Source organism: Schistocerca cancellata, chromosome 4, assembly GCF_023864275.1.
Source record: "Schistocerca cancellata isolate TAMUIC-IGC-003103 chromosome 4, iqSchCanc2.1, whole genome shotgun sequence".
NCBI classification, from domain to species: Eukaryota; Metazoa; Arthropoda; class Insecta; order Orthoptera; family Acrididae; genus Schistocerca; species Schistocerca cancellata.
The window spans coordinates 782,218,038-782,236,545 of NC_064629.1; positions in this window are offsets into that span (position 1 = coordinate 782,218,038).

Below are 18,508 nucleotides of genomic sequence, written 5' to 3' on the forward strand. Positions count from 1 at the left end.
CTAAGAAGATTTCTACCACGCACCACATGTTTTTATACATACAAAGAGCTTACAAACATATGAGTATCACAGATGCTATAATATATCGTAACATTTGACGATGAAGTTCTATGTTTGGAAAGGAACATATATTCATTTACGCAACTATAACGCCTTATACACTAGTACAGAGACATTGAATTTTTGAATTAATATTGTTAAATTAATTATAAAATAGTATATTATTTAATTACATTTAGCACCGTGAGAATCATAGTAACATATAAATTTGCTACTTGATCTGCAGATAGGTGTACTTATTTGCTTTGGAGGCTGGAAAGTAATTTTTGGAAATTTTTCAGGAAAAGGGTGTTAGCTAACTCTGTTTGTTCGTTAAGGATATAGTCTGGGGTGCTGTTTGTGTGTGTGTGTGTGTGTGTGTGTGTGTGTGTGTGTGTGTGTATTACTAATTCCTCTAATATATTCATAGTGGCTCCTTTTTTCGCTAGATGCAAAATTTTTAAGTTGTCCTCAATGTTTTCCACTGAATGGTTTTCAAGTTACCAAGTCTTAAAGCATCAATATGTTCTTCGTACCTAATTTCAAAACTTCTTCCTGTCTGTCCGATGTAGAATTTTTAGTATGTATCACAAATGGTTCAGGTGGCTCTGAGCACTATGGGACTTAACTTCTAAGGCCATCAGTCCCCTAGAACTTAGAACTACTTAAACCTAACTAACCTAAGGACATCACAAACATCCATGCCCGAGGCAGGATTCGAACCTGCGACCGTAGCGGCCGCGCGGTTCCAGACTGTAGCGCCTTTAACCGCTTGGCCACCACGGCCGGCGTATGTATCACATTTTAGTTCGTATATTCCTGATTTACGGTAGGGACTCTTGGAGGTATTTACGTCATGGATTACTTTTTGTTGTAATTTATTATTTGTGGAAAAGGTAATTGTGATATTTTTCTTCTTTTTAAATAAATAAATATAATTAAAACAGTTGATCATAATAATGGATATAAACCCACAATAATAGAAAAACTCCACAACAAAATGCAGACAAAAACCACAGATCCACTTCACAGCAGTCACTTCAAGCCAAATCAGTGTGCCATTGAAGCCAAACCTAAATATGCTACTCTCCCATACATAGGCCCACTTTCACACCAAATAGCAAACATATTTAAAGATGCTAAATGTAATTAAATAATATACTATTTTACCTACACAGTTGCGTAAATGAATATATGATCCTTTCCAAACATAGGACATCATCGTCAAATGTTACGATATATCATAGCATCTGTGATACTCATATGTTTGTAAGCTCTTTGTATGTATCAAAACATGTGGTGCGTGGTAGAAATCTTCTCATTGACAAATATAGAGTGTTTAGTGAGAACAATTTACGTGTGCAACAACGCGAATGCAGTGGGAATGCATTTACATCTGTTGGACGAATGTTATGGAAACAAACACTCCAAACCGACGTTTCACGTACGTCACATGCAACGAAAATCTGTAACGCAACCATATGTGTGTGGCGTGTTTATTATCATGTATTATATATATTTTAGGGCAATTAATCTGTATAAAACACTCCACATGTCATAAAGAAAGCGTGTAAACCGTCTGAGGATCAATCACAACGCCGGCCGGAGTGGCCGTGCCGTTCTAGGCGCTACAGTATGGAACCGAGCTACGGTCGCAGGTTCGAATCCTGACTCGGGCATGGATGTGTGTGATGTCCTTAGGTTAGTTAGGTTTAATTAGTTCTATGTTCTAGGCGACTGATGACCTCAGAAGTTAAGTCGCATAGTGCTCAGAGCCAATCACAACGATTCGAAACCGGTAACAGTACCCTTTGAATAAAGGAACTGAAAGTAAATTTGTGGCTGATTGCTGTCCTAACACCATCAACAAGTTGTGTAACAAAGACCTGAACGCTAAAATCTGAACGCTATAGTCGATCTTAACGATCGACAGTTTATATAGATGCACATCATTAAAATGATGAATGTTCTAAATATCAACTCTGTAACTTTATGTGTTTAAAATATATAGTAAATTTAAATTATCAGTATTATCAGTTAAGCATCAGATCATCATTTCCTCCACACAAAATACATTGAACGATGACAGCATGACACGTTATTGAATCATTAGGTAATAGAATATTTGTTGTTAAATGTAGTGCATAATAGTTACTTTTGTACTTTCTTTATTTATCAGAAAGCCCATTGGTGCAAGGCTATTCAAAGTTAGGAAGTAAATTGTATTGGTTTTATGTATAAGAATCTAACAGTGGAAATTATTGTTACATTATTTAGAATGTGAAAGAGGTCAAGCTTTGATTATTTAAATTTGTTAAAATGTAAAATAATGTAGAACAATCTGTAGCCAATCAGATGAATGGCTTCAGGAAAGGGAACTGCACTAGTCTGAATGAATATGTACGGCGCGCGGGAAGTGCGGCCGGGGACGGGCAGAGGTGTCGTATCGTGGGGCTAAGTTACTGAGCGGTGAGCAGCCACGCGCCTGGTAGTAACTCTTAACTTTTCGTGTAAATGTCGAGGTAGAGTATTGGACTTGTGTTTCGCGATGAGATTGTGATTGATCGAGCTGTGTCAAATGGATATGCGCTCGAGTGTAATAGTAATTCTAAATACTCCCACTTTCGCTATTAGCTTTCTTTCTGAAGAAACATTATTCTAACCAAACCGCAACTGTTTGGCCTACATCATTTATGGGTGGTTAATTTAGTTCCAGATATTATTATTATTGTCATTATATGTTACATTAACTTTGTTTCATACAATTTCGCATACTTTCCATCAGCCAGGCAATTTAACTAAAGGGTCGCCAGTGTCTTATTTAGGGCTTGTAATGCGACACGTGCGGTTCAACCCCTAGACGAGTTTGAGGTAAGACATTTCGACGAAGAGGAACCGCATGTGAGCCCGAACATCTCTGAGATGTTAGCTCGCGAGCTGTTGTATAAAGTAAGATCGCGAAGCTAGAAAATTGTAGCTATGTACTGGAAGACCTTGCAGAGTGTCGACGCTTGGTGTAGGGAGTGGCAACTGATCCTCAACATAAACAAATGGAACATACTGTGAATACATAAAAAGAAATATACATTACTATATGATTACTAAATTGCAGAACAATCACTGTAAGCAGTTACTTCCATAAAATATCTAAGAGTGTACGTACAAAGCAATTGGATGTTGAAAGTTTGGAAATTTGTGGTGAGTTCCTATGGTACCAACCTGCTAAGGTCATCGGTCCCTAGGCTTACATACTACTTAATCTAACTTAGCTAACTTACGCTAAGGACAACCCTCGCAGCCATTCCCCAGGGAGGACTCTAACCTCCGACGGGGGTAGCCACGCAAACTTAGACCGCACGGCTAGATTTGATGTGGAATGATGACATAAGATTAATCACGAGTGAGGCAGAAGCCAGACAGATTCGTAGTAAGAATCCTCAGGTTATGTAGTCCGTCAACAAAGGAAATAGCTTACAAAACACTCGTTCGACCGGTGCTCAAATGGCTCTGAGCACTATAGGACTTAACTGCTGAGGTCATCAGTCCCCTAGAACTTAGAACTACTTAAACCTGACTAACCTAAGGACATCACACACATGCATGCCCGAGGCAGGATTCGAACCTGCGACCGTAGCGGTCGCACTCCGGCCGGCACCGGTGCTCAAACATTGCTCGTAAGTATGGGATGCCTGTCAGGATTCATAGAGAATATCCAAAGAAGAGCAGCACTTTTCGTTGCAGGTTTATTTCGTAAGCGCGAAAGCGTCACGGAGATGCTCAGTCAATTCCAATGGCAGACGTTGCAAGAGAGGCGTTCTGCACCATTTTATGGTCTACTGTTAAAGTTCCGAGAGCGTACGTTCCTAGAAAAATGAACCAATGTATTGCTTCCTCTAACGTACATCTCGTGAAAAGACCACCACGATAAAATTAGAGACATTCGAGCTCTCACGGATGCATACCAGCAGTCGTACTTCACGCGAACCTTACGTGACTGGAACATGAAAAGAAGGGAGTGACAGCGGTACACATAGTATCCTCCGCCACACACCGTAAGGTGACTTGATGTCTGTACCATACTCGTAGATGTAGTGGCGAATTTGGGACTTCAGCGATCTTGCAGGGACCACATCTTCCTCCGTAGGCAGTGATATTACGAGGCCTTCAGCAGTTATTTTAAATCCTCCGCCTCGTTGCTTTTCGAATGCCCCTTATACTTTCAACTCAAATTCCTCACACAGAATAGAAAGTACTTACTTAAACATGGGCCCAGAAACACTTTATTTCCATGACAGAATTCAGTTTCTAAAACGCTATGTAGTACGTTCACTATGGGAAACACACAGGGACAGACTGTACCACCAAAACATATGAAACACTATTCTGTTAAATGTTCCATATGCCCTCTGGTTATGTCTGGTTGCCGGCCGCGGTGGCCGTGCGGTTCTGGCGCTGCAGTCCGGAACCGCGAGGCTGCTACGGTCGCAGGTTCGAATCCTGCCTCGGGCATGGGTGTGTGTGATGTCCTTAGGTTAGTTAGGTTTAAGTAGTTCTAAGTTCTAGGGGACTTATGACCTAAGATGTTGAGTCCCATAGTGCTCAGAGCCATTTTGAACCATTTATGTCTGGTTAAATTGTTATTCTTCGGCTCACCGGCCCAGTCTTGTGTTCCATTTCGGGGAAGACTATGCTGACATGCAGCTGACGTCATTCCGTATTATGACATGCAGCTAGCTGCATTGCTTTACTTGCACTGCAGTCTTACAAGCACTCGAAAGGAATGATCGGACGATAACAGAAAGCTAGGAACAGTCAGCTGCCCTGCTAATGGAAACACTGCTTCTTGTCAACGAAGAAATAGACGAGAAAGATCAACGTAGGTTACGAAAAATGTTATGAGAAGACTATAGAAAAAATAAACTTGCGTGCCCTTTCGCACATAATTTAAAGATTGAAGGAGAAAAATTTCCAGGACCAGACTGGATCCTTTCCGGGGTAATACGACCCTTATGCGACCAATTAGATATTCACTTGCATGAACAGCAAGGAAGGGTCCCTGCACTGTGGAAGAATGCTGCGGTGGTGACTACACTGATAAAGAAGCTATTGACATCTGACATAGTGTTTACTTCATCTAATATAGTTTTTATGATGATTTCAAATCTGAAAGCTGTTTTGCTATATCCCGTCAGATTGGGAAGGTATCGATATTTTTTTTTTTTTCGTGCAACACCGTTCATCAATTTTTTTATCCCCACGTTTTTAGTTCTCTCTCCTGCAACGGCATATAATATTTTCGTCGCCTGTGAAAATCGTTATATTTAAGGTATTACGTCAAAATATTTTCGATATCATATTATTAATCATTTTTTTTTTAATTTTATTTTCAGTTTAAGGTGATATTACAGTATGACGTCCAGAGGTTGCACATATTCAAGAGATGTGTTTTGCTTTGTGTGCAGCTGGTCACGCTGAACTGCTCGGTTCACGCCTTAAAGAATTTAATTTCCTTGCATCGTGCATACAACTTCACATTTTCGCCACAAATACGAAGAACTTGTGATATTCTTTGCCGTAAGTGACAATATTTGCTACTGTACGGGCGTTCAATGTCTCATGTCAAGCCTCGGGGTGGAACGCGACATTGAAGCATGGCGATAATTTATCGACTCGTCTAAAACATGTTTGAAAGCAGTATTATTACACAATGGAAATAAATATGTATCAATACCAGCTGGATATTCTACCGGCCTGAAAGAGACAAATGAAACTATGTCGCTACTTGTTGAAAAAATGCGCTATCACGAGTGTAAACGGTGTATCTGTGGTGATTTAAAAGTTATCACCATTCTCATGGGAATGCAGACAGGGTACAGCATGTGCTGTTTTATCTGCGAGTGAGACAGTAAAGACAAAAAGCACCACTGCATAAAGAAGAATTAGCCAATCAAATACAGAAGACAGTTAGGAAATAAAAATGTCCTTCGCCTGCCCATGACAAAGTTATCGTGTCACTGCTTCACATCCAGCTAGGGGGCATGAAAAATTTCGTGAAAGCACTAGACAAGGACTCATTTGTTTTTCGGTACTTGTGCAACAAGTTTCCATAGTTGATTTATGCGAAATTGAAAGAAGATGTCTTCGTGTGTCCACAAATAAGACACCCACTTTCAATATTTACTGAGTGTTACTGAAAGAAATGCATGGGTGGCATTTTTAAAAGTTTTAGCCAATTTCTACATCTACATCTACATGATTGTAGTCCAATTCACACTTAAGTGCGTGGCAGTGGGTTCGTCGAATCACTTTCACACTATTTCTCTACAATTCCACTGTGTAACAGTGCGCGGGGAAACGAACATTAAATCTTTGCGATGGAGCTCTATTTTTTGTTGTTTTACTACAGTGATCATTTATACCTGTTAAATGGGCGTCAGCAGAATATTCTCGCATTCGGAGAAGGATGCGAATTGAAATTTCGTGAAAACATCTTGCCGCAAACAAGTGATAGCCACCTCAACTCGCTTATCACATGCGTTTCACTCTCTCCCCTATTTCTCGATAATACAAAACGAGCTACTCTTCTTTGAACTTTGGTGTCCTCCGTTAATCCAATTTGTTAAGGATCCCATACTGCAGAGCAGGGGGCGGACAACCGTAGTGTAGGCAGTGTCTTTAGTAGACCTGTTGCATCATCTAAATGTTCTGAAAATAAATTGCAGTCTTTGGTTTGCCTTCCCCACAGCATTATCAATGAAATTGTTCCAATTTAAGATGTTCGTGATTGTAATTCCTAGGTATTTCGTTCAACTGACAGCCTTTACTTTTATTTGATTTATTTTGTAACCTAAATTTGATGGCTTTCTTTTCGTACTTATGTGGATGACCTCACACTTTCCCTTACTCAGAGCCAGCTGCCACTTGTCTAAATCATTTCACAATTGGTTTCGGTCTTTGATGATTTTACTAGACGGTAAATGACAGCATCCTCCGCAATCAGTCTAAGAGGGCTGATCAGATTGTCTCCTCAATCGTATATGTGGATTAAGAAAAGTGGAGGGTGTTGGGTTGGCTGAAGAGCCAACACAGTGTTACTAGAGGAGGCCGAAATGCACGCGTTTTAGCTCACGCAGGCTGGCGTGAGGAGGGAAGGACTATACTGACGTGAGGTCTGGAACATTACATGGAATTAGAATTCAGAAAGCGGACGTAGCTAGTTTCATACACTCCTGGAAATTGAAATAAGAACACCGTGAATTCATTGTCCCAGGAAGGGGAAACTTTATTGACACATTCCTGGGGTCAGATACATCACATGATCACACTGACAGAACCACAGGCACATAGACACAGGCAACAGAGCATGCACAATGTCGGCACTAGTACAGTGTATATCCACCTTTCGCAGCAATGCAGGCTGCTATTCTCCCATGGAGACGATCGTAGAGATGCTGGATGTAGTCCTGTGGAACGGCTTGCCATGCCATTTCCACCTGGCGCCTCAGTTGGACCAGCGTTCGTGCTGGACGTGCAGACCGCGTGAGACGACGCTTCATCCAGTCCCAAACATGCTCAATGGGGGACAGATCCGGAGATCTTGCTGGCCAGGGTAGTTGACTTACACCTTCTAGAGCACGTTGGGTGGCACGGGATACATGCGGACGTGCATTGTCCTGTTGGAACAACTAGTTCCCTTGCCGGTCTAGGAATGGTAGAACGATGGGTTCGATGACGGTTTGGATGTACCGTGCACTATTCAGTGTCCCCTCGACGATCACCAGTGGTGTACGGCCAGTGTAGGAGATCGCTCCCCACACCATGATGCCGGGTGTTGGCCCTGTGTGCCTCGGTCGTATGCAGTCCTGATTGTGGCGCTCACCTGCACGGCGCCAAACACGCATACGACCATCATTGGCACCAAGGCAGAAGCGACTCTCATCGCTGAAGACGACACGTCTCCATTCGTCCCTCCATTCACGCCTGTCGCGACACCACTGGAGGCGGGCTGCACGATGTTGGGGCGTGAGCGGAAGACGGCCTAACGGTGTGCGGGGCCGTAGCCCAGCTTCATGGAGACGGTTGCGAATGGTCCTCGCCGATACCCCAGGAGCAACAGTGTCCCTAATTTGCTGGGAAGTGGCGGTGCGGTCCCCTTCGGCACTGCGTAGGATCCTACGGTCTTGGCGTGCATCCGTGCGTCGCTGCGGTCCGGTCCCAGGTCGACGGGCACGTGCACCTTCCGCCGACCACTGGCGACAACATCGATGTACTGTGGAGACCTCACGCCCCACGTGTTGAGCAATTCGGCGGTACGTCCACCCGGCCTCCCGCATGCCCACTATACGCCCTCGCTCAAAGTCCGTCAACTGCACATACGGTTCACGTCCACGCTGTCGCGGCATGCTACCAGTGTTAAAGACTGCGATGGAGCTCCGTATGCCACGGCAAACTGGCTGACACTGACGGCGGCGGTGCACAAATGCTGCGCAGCTAGAGCCATTCGACGGCCAACACCGCGGTTCCTCGTGTGTCCGCTGTGCCGTGCGTGTGATCATTGCTTGTACAGCCCTCTCGCAGTGTCCGGAGCAAGTATGGGCGGTCTGACACACCGGTGTCAATGTGTTCTTTTTCCCATTTCCAGGAATGTATTTAACTTTAATCCATTAATGATTAACGCCGCTCTTGATGGTACATGATTCTCAATGTTATCTGTTCAGAAGACATATAGTAGCTGAATATGGCGCCTTGCTAGGTCGTAGCAAATGACGTAGCTGAAGGCTATGCTAAACTGTCGTCTCTGCAAATGAGGGCGTACGTAGCTAGTGAACCATCGCTAGCAAAGTCGGCTGTACAACTGGGGCGAGTGCTAGTGAGTCTCTCTAGACTAGACCTGCCGTGTGGCGACGCTCGGTCTGCAATCACTGATAGTGGCGACACGCGGGTCCGACGTATACTAACGGACCGCGGCCGATTTAAATGCTACCACCTAGCAAGTGTGGTGTCTGGCGGTGACTCCACATTCCTCCCCACGCAAATCGGCGTACGGTTGTGGTATAAGGCCTCCGTCCGCCGTGGGGAGGACCCCATGTTGACGTATGCGACGAGGTGGGGAGCTTAACAACAGGCGAGGCTGTGCCACCCGCGCCCTGCCATTCGCGGACCGCGGGGAGCTAGGGAACGCCTGAAAACCTACTCCAGGGTGTACGCCAACATGTGGTGTATGCGCCCGTAGACAGACAGGAAGGGCCGAAGGGTCGACCTCCATCGGGCCGGGGCACCCGACGGGCGAAGACGACATATGGTCCGGAGCGGGCAAGAGTTCCATGTCGGAGGACAACTGGTGACGGGGAGCGATCGGTGACGCGTGACCTAGGGAGGCGCCCGACGGCTGCAGCGACGCGTCCACTGCGGGCGTCGCCGGCGGGAGAACAGGTGGAGGCGGCAGAGCGTCGCCACGGGGCAAAATCGACGGCAACGTCGGTAACACCTGGGGCTGAGGCGAGCCAGTAGATGGGTCCCCGGGGCGCTGACCGGACGGCACCGTCGCTGAAAGCAGACGGCGAGCGGCAGATCCCGTGCGACGACAGGCGCAGCTGATTGAGATGCCGGCGCACCTCACCAGAGGCCCCCAAAACCAGATACAAAGCGCGTCCGAGGCAGCAAAGAATGCGTCCTTCGACCCAACGCCGTGAACCTCGATAGTGGCGGTAGTAGACAACGTCGCCTGGGGCAAAAGCAGGTGCCTGCCGCTGCATAGGAACAGGATGCGGCGGATGTAGTAAAGACATCAAGGTGCGATGAGGGCGACTGTGGAACAACTCAGCCGGCGAGCGACCATCTCGGGGCTGAGAGCAATACGAGGACAAAAAGAGCAATACGCGTCCTCCCGAGAATGCGACTCTTTCAACTTCAACATCTGTGACTTGAAAGTCCTGACCAATCGTTCAGCGGCACCGTTTGACTGTGGCGAAAACGGGGCGAACATCAGATGTTGAATACCATTGGCCTTGCAGAATGACTGAAATTCTGCGGACATGAATTGTGGGCCATTGTCGGAAACACTTGTCTGTGGAAGACCTTCAATGCAAAATATAGCAGATAACGCTTGGATGGTGGCAGCTGATGTGGAAGACATCCGGACAACAAGAGGAAAATTACTGAATGAAGCTATTACAACCAACCATCGAGCATTCCAGAATGGGCCAGCAAAATCGATGTGTAAGCATTTCCAAGGGAAAGTGGTTTTGGCCATGCAAAGAATTTCCGCCGTGGTGTTGATTGTTGTTCGGCACACACCATGCAAGAAGAGCACATATTCGTAATCTCGGCATCGATTCCGAACCAAGTACAGTGCTGACGAGCAAGTTGTTTCGTTCGCACTATACCCCAATGTCCTTGGTGGAGAAGCTTTAAGACAGAGGACTGTAACGAACGTGAGACCACGACACTGGACTGACCATTATCAGAACGCAACAGCAAAACACCACGTCTAACAAAAAGTCTCTCCTTGTGAGCAAAAAATCGGCGAGCCAACGGGTCCCCGATCCGTGACTTTGACAAGGGCTATTGGGTAGCAACAAAACGCAGAATGGTAGCAAGGACAGAGTCGACAGCTGTGGCTGTAGCTACATGACGAATATCAATCGGAAACGATTCGACCACGTCATCGGTTTCCGCATCAATGAACATGCAAGCAAGTTCAGAGGAATCGAATGCCCTATCCTCAGCAACAGGCAAACGGGACAACGCATTGGCGTTTCCGTGCTTAGCAGTGGACCGATACAAGATATCGTAGCGGTACTGCGAGAGGAAAATGAACCAGCGAATGAATTTCTGCGCTGTACGTGGAGGTACAGGCTTGTTCGGATGAAAAAGCGGTGTCAAAGGTTTGAGGTCTGTGATTATGGTAAAGTGACGACCATACAAGAAATCATGAAACTTTGTAACACTAAATACGAGAGCCAATGCTTCGTTCTCGATCTGAATAATATCTTTGCGCAGACGAGAGCAATTTGGACGCAAAGGCAATAGGGCGATCGTGCGATCCATCTTTGTGCGCAAGCACAGCACCGATCCCGAAACCCGATGCATCCACCATCAACAAAAGGGGCTTCCTGGGATCGAATGGCGTAAGGCAAGTATTGGAAAGCAACGCCGATTTCAACCGGCGAAAGGCGCGTTCGCATTCCGTCGTCCAGACGAACGGAACACCTTTACGGCGTAAGCGATGAAGCGGAGCTGAAATGGAAGAGGCATGCGGCACATATCGGTGATAACAGTTAATTTTTCCCAGCACACTCTGTAGCTGCTTCAAATTCTGCGGCGAAGGCAAGTCTTGTATCGCATGGAGGTTCGTGGGACTGGGATGTATGCCTTGGGCATTGAGTACATGGCCCAGGTATGGCAAGTCACGAGCAAAAAACACACATTTGTCCTTCCGTAATCGAAGAACATTATGTCACAAGACCTGAAATAATGTTCAGAGATTGGCTAAATGTTCTTCCGTCTTTCCGGAGATCACAATATCGTCCAGATAGTTTGCCGCAGTAGAGACCGACGCACAAACAGTTCGTGGATATTGATGAACCAATGCAGAGGCGGATGCACACCCGAATGGCAGTCGTTTGAATTGATACAATCCAAGATGCGTGTTAACCACCAAAAAGCGCTGGACTTCTTCGTCCACCGCTATTTGCAAGTACGCATCTGCTAGGTCCAACTTAGAAAAATATTTGACCAGGCACAGGTTGTCAAGAAGATCCTCGGGGCGGGGTTAAGGAAAAGTTGCAATCACTAGTTGTGGATTCACTGTTGCCTTGAAGTCCACACACACAGTCTCAATTTTCCCGAAGGTTTTGGCAAAATTACTAAGGGTGGTGCCCAGAGAGAAGCCTGTACACGTTCAATTATACCTTGTGATTCCAAATCGTGTAATGTTTCTGCGACCTCATCTCGCAATGTGTGGGGAACATTGCGCGCTCTGAAAAATTTCGGTTGCACATTTACTTTCAGTTCCAAATGTGCTTTATAGTTCTTAGCGCAACCGAGGCCCGGTGCAAAAAGTCTGCAAATTCTTCACATAGACGAGAAACACTGTCTGAAGGCACAGTCTGGTTCACTGACAGGACCTGATTTGCTATAGACAATTTAAACTGAAATAAATCGAAACCAAACAAGTTCACTGCAGAAGAAGAATGAAGGACGTAAAATGACAAGTTTTGTTTGTCCTTTGTATGTTGCAAGAAGGCTGCATTGTCCTAACACAGGGAGCTCTTGACCTGAATAGCTAGTTAACTTAACATTTGCGGCACGCAACGGAGGTGTGCCCAGCAGTTTGTAAGTCTCTTGATTGATCAGTGAAACTGTAGCTCTGGTATCGAGCTGGAATGGTATCACTTTGCCGTTAATGTCCAAGTCTACAAAAAGTTTATTGCCCTGCTGACTACAAGAGCGACTGTCTCGTGCAACGTGAACTGACACTGGTACAAAATCACTTGGGGCTTGACGGGAGTTCCGGCGAAGTCGATGCACACTATTTGTGGGACGAAAACAGTCACTGTTAGAGAGAGTGGCACTGGGCGGAGTGGAATGAACGACATGAATTTCCAAGGGCGAAGTGTTGCGCGCCGGTTTCCCTTGGTTCGATTCCGATTCTGGCACGAAGCAAAGGGCCTGGAATGGTTAGGAGTGTCTGATCTGAGCTTTTTCTGGCAAACACTCTGAACATGTCCTTTTTTATTACAGTAAAAGCAAATAGCTTGCCGTGACGGACAACTCTCACGCGAATGTTTAGTAGCACACCGCGGGCATGATTTGAGCACTTCATTTGCTTGCCGGCGCGGCACCCGTGGCTGAGTGCCTGGCGGCAGCGGCGCGGCCGGGCGCGAGGGCTGTTTACTGCTCCGTGCAGCTCGCCCAGAGGGCTGGCTAACCTGACACACGGCTGGCAAAGTTTCAAATGATTCCTAAGCAAAGTCAAGTGTGTCCTGCCGATTCAGTATGTCTATCACTTGTTGAAGGGAGGGATTGACTAGTTTCAAAATCTATTCCCTTATACGAACATCAGAAACATTCTGTGCAATTGCATCACGTACCATAGTATCTGAATATGGGAGTCCACATTGATACTCAAAAGCACAATCCCTAGTAAGGCCTTGCAAGGTTGCAACCTACTCCCAATTAGTCTGACCTGCCGTACGATTTGTACGAAAGAAGGTATACCGTTTCGTAACTACATTGACTGATTCTTTGAAATATGCATCTAATGCTGACAAAATTTCTTCACAGAACAGAGTTGCTACGTCGCGTCGGGGAAATAATTTGACTATCACATGGTAGGTGTCCACACCGACGGAAGACAAAAGAAAAGTCTGCCGCTCGTTACCTTGAATTCTGTAGGCGGCGAGATGAAATCCAAATTGGCGTGCAGCATCAAAAGGACGGAATGTCAGTGCAACTGCATGTTGTCGCTGCGTTAGCGGTGGAGCGGCGGCTGCCGCATCCATTTGCATTGCACGTTGACCCTGGACGAGCTGTCCAAGGGCATCCAGTAATGCCTACGTCTGCTGATTCTGTAAACGATAAAATTCAGACAGTACATCTGGAGATTGTGGCGAAGCCATGACATAATGAAATCAGGGCAGTATAGATAAGAACACCGTTTTTACACTCGTCTCCAATGTTGGGTTGGCTGAAGAGCCAACACTGTGTTACTAGAGAAGGCCGAAATGCACGTGTTTTAGCTCATGCAGGCTGGCGTGAGGAGGGAAGGACTATACTGACGTGAGGTCTGGAACATGACAAGGAATTAGAATTCAGAAAGCGGACGTAGCTAGTTTAATACTTAACTTTAATCCATTAATGATTAGCGTCGCTCTTGACGGTACATGATTCACAATGATATCTGTTCAGAAGACATATAGTAACTGAATATGGCACCTTGCTAGGTCGTAGCAAATGACGTAGCTGAATGCTATGCTAAACTGTCGTCTCTGCAAATGAGGGCGTATGTAGCCAGTGAACCATCGCTAGCAAAGTCGGCTGTCCAACTAGGGCGAGTGCTAGTGAGTCTCTCTAGACTAGACCTGCCATACTAACGGACCGCGGCCGATTTAAATGCTACCACCTAGCAAGTGTGGTGTCTGGCTGTGACACCACAGAGGGTCTGTAACACTTCCTTGGGTACCGCCAGATATCATTTCTGTTTTATTCGATGACATTCCGCCACTTGCTACGAACTGTAATCTTTCCGACGAAATTACAAATCCACTCGCTCAACTGAGATGATGCTCCAAAGCCTTGCAATCTTATTAGAAACCGATTGTGATGAACCGTATCAAAAGCCTTTGGAAAATCTTGAAATATGGAATCAATTTGAGATGTGCTCTCTATTACACTCATTACTTCGAGAGAATAAAGAGCTAGCTGTACTTCACATGTACAATTTATGAATCCGTTTTGACTGTGTGTCAACAGATCGTAGTTCTCGAGGTAGTTCATAATGTCAGAACATGATATACGTTCCAAAATCCTACTGCAAATAGACATCAGTGATACGGGTCTATTATTTATCGGTTTGCTCTTGTTTCTTTTCCGGGATATTGGTTTGACCTGTGCAACTTTCCAGTCCTTAGGTACGGATCTTTAGTCGAGCGAGCGGCTGTGTATGATCGTTAAGTACGGAATTATTACATCAGCGTCCGCCTGCTTACCTGGGTGGTAACGTGCTCGCTTCCCATGCAAGCGGGCCTGGGTTCAATTCCCGGCTGGATTGGAGATTTTCTCTGCTTGGGGACTGGGTATTGTGCTGTCCTCATCATCATTTCATCCTCATCATCGGCGCGCAAGTCGCCCAATGGGGCGTCGACTGAAATAAGACTTGCACTAGGCGGCCGAACTTCCCCGATAGGGCCTCCCGGCCAAAGATGCCATACGCTCATTTCGTTTCATTACATCAGTATTTTGTAAACGGAATCTAATCGCTATACAATGTGGACCGGAGGACTTGTCTTCATTTAGTGATTTAAGCTGCTTCATTACACCAAGGATATCTACTAAGTTATTTACATTGGCAGCAATTCCTTATTCGAATTCTGGAATATTTATTTAGTCTTCTTTTGTGAAGGAATTTCGGAAAACTGTACTTAGTGACTCTGCTTTGGTGACACTGCCATTGTTAATGTTATCTTCACTATCGCACAATGAAGGTATTGAATGAGTCTTCCCGCTGGTGCACATCACATAAGGCCACAATCTCTTTGGATTTTCTACCAGACTTCGAGACAGAGTTTCGTTGTGGGAACTATTAAAAGCATCTCACAATGAAGTTCGTGCTAAATTTCGAGCTTCTGTAAGGCTTCGCCAATCTTGGGGATGTTGCGTTCTTTCAAATGGGCGTGGTTTTTTCATTGCTTCTGCAACAGTGTTCTGACCTCTTTCGTGTGCCACTGAGGATCAGTTCCGTCTGTTATTAATAATATTTATTTCCTCTTAGGAATGTGTCAAGCGAATTTTTTAAATAGGTATATTTTGTGTTATAAATGAAACCTTCTCGCTACAAATTGATTTATTTTTTCCAGATGCATTTCTCCTTTTTCATTCTCTAAGGCATCTTCAGTGGGATCTATAACATTACCGATTTGTTATTTTTAGATTATCAAACAGTTCACGTCGCGTTCTGCTTTTATAGCGCCGGGTGAACTGTTTTTAATCTTTGCATTGATATATTTAGGTACAAGATCGTTCCATTTGCATATGTTTTTGAATTTTATGTGTTGTGTGGTTTTATGGATGTTCAGATGAAGTCTTCTGAATTTCTGGTACGTTGCAGCGAGAAGAAGTGATTTCATTTACAAACAAGTATTTCTGTGCTTGCTGCGGAAGATTGCCACACAAACAAACTTGTTATTCACGCCACGCCATGCATTTCCATGGGTCTATACAAGAATTTCAGAAGACTTCATCTGAACGTCCATAAACCCATACAACACCAATTCAAAAACATATGCAAATGTAACGATGTAGTACATAAATATATCAATGTAAAGATTAAAAACAGTTCACCCAGCGCCCAAAAAAGAAAATGCGACGTGAACTGTTTGATAATCTAAAAATAACGAAACTGTATCGTTATAGATCCCACTGAAGACGCCTTAGAGCAAGAAAAAGCCGAAGCGTGTGTGGGAGAAATAAATTAAGTTGCAACAAGAAAAGGCGGTTTTATTTACGAAACAAGTATTTCTGTGCTTGCTCGAAGGATAGCCACGCAAACAAGCTTTATATACTTTGTGTTTATGTTTGGTGGGTTTGGGTACTAGGTCACGCTACAACGATATTGTGATTGCTTATCCCTGTATCCGTCATATGCTCCCTATTTGGACGAGACTATTTGTTACTAAAAGTATGTTTTCGCAACCATTTACACTTCGGGTGGGTTCCTGAGATAATTGTTCAAATTAATTTTGAGAGACAGCATTTACTACCATGTTTTATGGCTACTGCCGAATTTAAACATGTAATTTCCCTGGAAATTATAAATTTGCTACCTATGTAAATGTTGTGAAGAAGTGGAAACAGCTGGGTTTCAACTTGTCACTCAAAATTCATATCCTCGACTCACATCCTGACCGAAAACCTATGTTCAGCCAGTGACGAACATGGCGAACGTTTCCACCAGGACATCTAAGTGATGGGGTCAGCCGGCCGCGGTGGTCTAGCGGTTCTAGGCGCTCAGTCCGGAACCGCGCGACTGCTACGGTCGCAGGTTCGAATCCTGCCTCGGGCATGGATGTGTGTGATATCCTTAGGTTAGTTAGGTTTAAGTAGTTCTAAGTTCTAGGGGACTGATGACCACAGATGTTAAGTCCCATAGTGCTCAGAGCCATTTGAACCATTTGATGGGATCACGGTCTCACGTTCGATGGAGTGCATCAATGTTGGCCGACTGCTGCTGGACACTTCAGCTTGACATGCCATATGCTCAGGCCAAATGCAAATCTACAACCAAGAAATTCAAACCAAACGCGCCTTAGATTAAGGAAGTAATTACAATGTTTGTGGATTTCATGTGTGTATTGTATCTTGAACTAGATATTACTATGTAGTATATATGTCATGCGACTCAATATCACTATTTTCTTACCTAATGCCATGTTCATTAGTACTCCATGTAGCAATAATTGCCATAATGATACACAGATCACAGATGGCTGAAGAAATGTATCTCAACAACGGTTGGTAACAGGGACAAATGGTTTGCGTATTTTCAATTTCCATGTTTCACTTGTCTTAGAACAAGTGTTGGATACTAAGATATTCGCCAATTTTTAAAATTTATTGTTTAGTGTTTTAAGTAAAGGCCCAGGCAAGCGTCCAGTGTTACCCAAATTCTACTGATCAACATAAGATGCCATAAACACGGCAATCTCCCTAGTGACAGATACTCATTCTACGTGCGTCCTAACGATGATGAGCGATACAACTGGATCTTTAGGTTAACTGCGGTGGTCGCCTTTATTTGGTCGCCTCCGAGAGCTTGAGTCTCCAGAGGCCCCGCACAACAGCCTGAGAGACTACTGCCGTGGCAGACATGCATCTTTACTATGATAAGGAAAGGAAACGAAGAAGACAATAAGAAAAGGCTGTCTACAGAAATCAGTGTGTGGTCCAGAGTTTGCAGCTTTGGAGCCCATACCAGAGAAGTTACTTAACAGCGGTAACGTAAGCGAACTGGAAGCATTTGTAGATGATGTGTTGTTCGCTGTAAGCGGCGATTCCAGAAAATTTATAGAAGACAAATGTAATAGAGCACTTCATGACCTTGAGGGATGACGTCAAAGTGTCAAATACTCACCAGCACCTAGCAAAACTACGTACCTCCCTCTGAAAAGGAATGTAGCTATAAATATTAAGCTAAAATTAACCGATTAGAAGAAGCACAGTAAAGAGATATCAAGGGGTATTCCTGGACGAACGTCGTAACATTGCACATCATATAGTGGAGGCAGGCAGAAGAAGTAATTTCGACTTTCCTTGAAAAGTCAGAGCATACCACCTGTTTATATTAGTATCACCGGTAGGATACGGTGCGAGTGTTTGGTGTCATACGCTGTAGCTTGGAAGGCCAGCTTCATTAGTTAGAAGAGTTCAACGAGGCGTGTTACTAAAATTAACGTGCGCCTGCTACACTGCACCAAATGATGTATTGTTGGTAACTCTGGGATATGACCATCGGACTCGGAAATCCGGAAAAGGGCAGCCCTTAATTATCAAAAAACAAAACGAGTGAAAGTGCGCCTGCACGTGCTTACACGTGCTTAAGCACACATTTAAACACACAGATGCACTTACAAAGTGAACAAAATTAAGTGATCAATCTTACTTGTACCATGTTCAAGTGTATTTATCCAACACTTGCAGCCTTTCATTGTTGAGTTCCCAAGTCTAGCAACCATGGCCAATATGAAAAACT